The sequence below is a fragment of the Myotis daubentonii genome, chromosome 17 (genome assembly GCF_963259705.1).
Source record: "Myotis daubentonii chromosome 17, mMyoDau2.1, whole genome shotgun sequence".
NCBI classification, from domain to species: domain Eukaryota; kingdom Metazoa; phylum Chordata; class Mammalia; order Chiroptera; family Vespertilionidae; genus Myotis; species Myotis daubentonii.
Window position 1 is genome coordinate 8,636,610 of NC_081856.1, and position 6,000 is coordinate 8,642,609.

Below are 6,000 nucleotides of genomic sequence, written 5' to 3' on the forward strand. Positions count from 1 at the left end.
TTAATATTGAAATGCCTTCTGGGTGCCTGCAAGATATATCCAAGCCTCTTGGCGTGGTTTCCACAGTTCCCCAGGGCCTGGCCTCCGCCTGGCTTATAAGCCTCTCCTCTCGCATGATCCTGTCTATTTAATGGCTGGAGCTCCAGCAGACATCTTAGATAGACCATGAGGTTCATGGAGGCCAGGAACCCATTCAGAGTGAAGGGGTAGAACTAAAAGGTGCTGTTTCCCTTACAGATCCAGGCACTCCTGGATGGGGATGTGAAATAGGCTTCTATCTCAGTCATCCTATTGATATTGGAGGGTTTTCAGTTACTTTAAATTATACCTAATCCTACTAAGACAGTCTTTAAAACGAGAAAATTGGACTTATTTTCTTTAAGTCCTTCCAGCTTTGTGATTCTTGAAAACGAAAGTAAAGTTGACATGAGATCCATCTACTCTCATGGTCTCTTTACTAGGTTGAAATTTATGATAATGTCAAGCAGTTGACCATTTTTGACCTACAAAAACCTGCAATCTCATATCAACCTAATGTGTCATGATATCTTTTCATATTGCTCAATATTTCAAATGATTAAAAGCAAAGCCAAGATTTCATCTGCAAATTCAAAGTGGCTTTATTATTCTTCAGTCACTCAAATTTCTATGATTCCCATTCTAGATTTTTGGGCTAGATTTTTGGTATGCTATCGAGAGAAGTTTGGGATATTTTTTCTTTCATGTGTCTCCCATATTGGTGGGGAAATAGTAAATGGCTGTCCCCACACAGTCCACACCTGCTCTGTTCTCACTGCTTGGGGATGTCTGACCAAGAAAACCCTGGTGATGTGTTCTCTGGCCTTTCATTAAAATTAATATTGCCAACCAGACCACTCAGAGAACACGTTGTCTAGCACTTGAGAAACGTAATCATGTTTAAAGAAAATCTTTCCTGCTCATGTGTCATTGTTGACATGGGGTTACATACTAGTATAGGAGGTTTCAGAGACATTCTCTTTGAAGTATAGAGACACAGGCAAATCAAAAAAGATGATTTCACAGTATAAGTTGTAGAAAGGATATGGTCAACATTGTTATCTTTATATTTGCAGATATGCTTTTATTCTGTTTCAGGGAGGAGGACTTTTAAGATGACATATTCCAGGAAAGTCATGGGATCCATTTCCATGTGGTACCCTGATTGCATTAGTTCCTTTATTTAACCGATATTCTGGATGCTGGGTCTATACCAAGTGATTCACATTAGATACTCATGGGTTATGCTCCATTCCTGCTTGCTGGGCTCTAACCACCCCTGGTCATGTGGTGAGTGGTGTATATGCTAGTCCGGTAAGACTGTATTTTGAACTCTGTGGGACCCTACAGGAATTCAGTCCCAGGGACATGCTAGTTCAGGCAATGCTTCCAAAAATCTAGAGTGGGGAGGGCTCAGTTTGTTCACTTATTCAAATATGATGATGAGATAAAATAGGACCTGAATTATTATAAAACAATGGGCTCTCTGCAGAAGTGAGAAGAACAGAGAGGTGACAGGTTCCAGCAGTCCTTTCCAGAGGTGCATTGATAGAATGTCACAGTTAATCTGTGGGGCAGCAGGCCTGGGACACAAGAACATTCTTTTAATTTGCATAATATTCCCAATGTTATGCCTCGTTGTTTTAAAGGCAGGAAGGAATGATCAGCCTTTGGAGAGGATAACAAAAGCAGGATGTGTACTTACTAGTATATGCTATTGACTTGCTCATTCATTCAGTCAGTCAGTCAACAAGTACATGTTGAGCCCTTACTATAATCTAAGTGTCAGCTGGGACATAGACATACAATACTGAGTAGACATACATGATCCCTCTCAGGACACTTATAACTTAGTGAAAAGACAGATGCTGATTAAATAATTTAAAAAGCAGGTAACTGCAAGCTGGGCAATGTATTGTGAGAGAAAAGTTCAAGTAATCTTGAAAGAGGTACTGGTGAGAGGCCATTGTTACTTTTGATTAAGATAATCTGACAAGAATAACATAGCAACCACCATCAGTTTAGTGCTTTGCAAGCAGATAGATATGACTATAATATCTGCCCCATCATTAACCAGCCAAGTGATACTGGCAACTTACAGAGCTTTCCATGTTCATTTTCCACATTGAACGATGACCAAAGAGATAATGCTCACCTCTAACAGCATCTGGGAAGATGAACTTCAGCAATAACTGAAGCATTTAGGTCACTGTCTGGCAAACAGTAAGCTGCACTCAGTGCCTTGTGAGATGTTATCATTGCCAGTGGTGGTAGGCTATCTGTGGGAGCAACATTATGTTCCCCAAGAAGATTCATGCCCCAATCCCCAGGACCGTGTATTTGCTGCCTTAGATGCAAAAGAGGCATTGTAGATGTCATCAAGGTTACTAATAACAGTGTACCTTAAAATAAGGAGATTATATTGGATTATCCAGCTAGGTTCATTGTAATCACATGAGGGAAAGGTAGAAGGGGAAGGCAAGAGATTCACAGCACAAGAAGAACTGCACATGCCATTGCTGGCTTGGAGATGGAGGGGGCTACATATCAGGGAAATGAGAACATCAGTCCTACAACCATAAAGGAATTCATACTGCCAACAACCTGAATGAGTCTGGGAGATCTTCTCCCAGAGCCTCCAGATGGCTGGCATTTTTGTTTCTGTCCATTAGGCTCTGAACAGAGAACCCAGTAGAGCCTGGCAGAACTTTGTGCTATTGTTTTAAGCCGCTAAATTTGTGGTATTTTGTAACAGAGCATTAGGAAATGAATACACCATTTCCATTTTTTTGAACTTCAACAGGTATTGTAATAATAAAATCCAAATCTCAAAAAATATTGAAAAATTTTATTGAGATAATTTGCATAAAATAAAGATCACAGACTTTAGTCTATAATTTGATGAGTTTTGAAATGAAACATTCATGTGACCATTCACAATAACCATGCTATAGAATGTTCCATCACCACATAGCATCTACTCCTACCCCTTGGCAGAGAACCCCTCCCCCACCACCCTAGCAATACTGATGTACATGTTCTTTGTTTTTTCCTAGTGTCATATAAATATCATCAAGTAGTTTTGTACCTGGCTTCTTTTACATAGCATAACTTCTTTGGAGACATGTTCATGCTTTTGTATGCATCATTTATTTTATTGCTGAGCGGTGTTCCATTGTATAGATGTATGTATCACATTTATTCACCAATTAGTGCACATGTGCCCTATTTTTAATTTTTGACTATTACTAATAAAGCTGCCATGAACATTCAAGTGCAAGTCGGTGAGATCATATGTACTTACTTCTCTTGGGTAAATACTTAGGAACAGGATTTTTGGGTCAAATGATAAATATAGGTTTAACTATGAGGGACTATTAAACTGTTTTTCATGGTGGACATACCATTCTATATTCAAACAAGCAATGTAGAAGAGTCCCTTTTGCTTCTACTCCTCACCAGCACTTAATAGTGCCAGTATTCTTAATTTTAGTCATTCTGTGCAGGTGTATAGTGGTAACTCTTTGTGGTTTTAACTTGCATTTCCCTATTGACTAGTGGATTGTATAACTTCAATATTGGGTTGTAAATATTTATATATTATGGATGGAATACTTCTATCAGATACTAGTCTGTCACTTATCTTTTACTAGGGGCCTGGTGCACGACATTCGTGCACTGGGTGTGTGTGTGTGGGGGGGAGTGTCCCTCAGCCCAGCCTGCCCCCTCTCACATACTGGGAGCCCTCAGGCGTTGACCCCCATCACCCTCCAATCGCAGGATCGGCCCCTTGCCTCATTTCCCCCCATCACTGGTTCTGCCCCAAGCCCAGGCCTGATGCCTCAGCCAGAGGCGTAGACCCCCATCACCCTCCGATCGCCTGATCGGCCCCTTGCCCAGGCCTGATGCCTCCGCCAGAGGTGTCAGGCTTGGACAGGGGACCCCCATCTCCCCCTGATCACTGGCTCTGGCCCCCGCCCAGGCCTGAGGCCTCTGGCCCAGGAATCATGCCTGGGCAGGGGACCCCCATCTCCCTCTGATCGCTTGCTCCACCCCCCGCCCAAGCCTGACGCCTCTGACCCAGGCTTCAGGCCTGGGCAAGGGGACCATCATATCCCCCCCAATCCCCGGCTCCGCCCCCCACCCAGGCCTGATGCCTCGGCCAGAGGAGTTGACCCTCATCACCCTCCGATCACCAATCACCGGATCGGCCCCTTGACCAGGCCTGAGGCCTCTGGCAGAGGTGTCAGGCCTGGGCAGGGGACCCCCAGCTCCCCGTGGTTGCAGGCTCTGCCCCTGCCCAGGCCTAACGCCTCTGGCCTAGGCGTCCGGCCCGGGCAGCGGGGACCCGCAGCTGCAGCGGCCCCGCGATCGTGGGCTTCGCTTTAGGCCCAGGCAAGGGACCCCTAGCTCCAGGGACTGCCAGCTTCGACCGTGCCCAGCTCCCATCGCTGGCTCCACCCCTACTTCCTGCTATCACTGGCCAGGGCGGAAAAGGCACCTGATTCTCTGATCATGGCTGGGGGGCAGGGCAAAGGCGGCCCCCCAGCTCTTAGCTCCCCCCTGGGTTTCCGATCACTGTCAGTGGCAGGGGGCTTCTTCCTGCTTTCCCTTTCGCCTCCCTGCATTGTGCCTACATATGCAAATTAACCACCATCTTGTTGGCAGTTAACTGCCAATCTTAGTTGGCAGTTAATTTGCATATAGCCCTGATTAGCCAATGAAAAGGGTATTGTTGTACGCCAATTACCATTTTTCTCTTTTATTAGATAGAATTTTCTTACTTGTGGCTTTTGAGAAGTTTTGAGTTTTGATAAAGTTTAATTTGTCATATCTTAACTTTACAGTTTATGCTTTTTGTGTCCAATCTAAAACACTTTGCTTGCCTAACCCAAAGCCATAAAAAATTTTTTTCTGTATTTTTTACATGGTTTATGGTTTTATCTCTTACATTTATATCTTTGGTCCTTTCAGTTAATTTCTGTAGATGTGTGAGGTAAAGGTTGATGTACATTATTTTTCATACTAGAGGTCCAGTGCACGAAATTTGTGCACTGGGGGTAAGGGTCCCCTCAGCCCAGCCTCTCTAATCCGGGACCCCTTGGGGGATGTCCGGCTGCCGGTAATCCCTCTCACAATCCTGGACTGCTGGCTCCTAATTGCTCACCTGCCTGCCTACCTGGTTTCCCCTAACTGACCCCCCTGCCCGCCTGATCACCCCTCACTGTCTCTGTGTGCCAGCCTGGTCACCCCTAACTGCCCCCCTTGCTGGCCTGGTCATCCCATGCAGCCTACTGTCCAGTTGTTTGGTCGTCCCTCACTAACCCCCCTGCCAGCCTGGCCACCCCACGCAGCCTGCTGTTCAGTCATTTAGTCATCCCTTACTAACCTTCCTGCCTGCCTGATTGTAGGCAGTCATTTTGTGAGGGCGTGAGGGTTAATTTGCATATCACATCTTTATTATATAGGATGGTTATTCAATTTATATAAAAACTATCAATTTTCCACTGCATTACTTTGGCATTTTTGGTAAATGATTACATGAATGTTGGTTTATTTTTGGACTCTCTATTCTATTTCATTGATCACTATGTCTATCCTTATGCCAATATCACATTCTGTTGTTTTCTATAGTTTTATAATTTTCAAAATGGGTAGTATACGTTCTTTAATAATGTTCTTTTTCAAAATATTTTTGATTAATTAACATCCTTTTCATTTCATATGAATTTTAAATCAGTTTGCCAACTTCCCCAATAAATTTTGCTTCCATATCTCTGAAATAATTAGGATTGTATCATACTTATATAGCAATTTGGGTAGAATTTACATCTTAACAATATTAATTTTTTTATTCATGGACATAATATATCTCTCCATTTATTTAATTTTTCATTAGTTTCTCTCAGCATTGACAAGGTTTTAAGTGTACACTTCAGAGCTTTTTTTTTTTTTTTTCATTTTCCCAACAAGTATTTATTA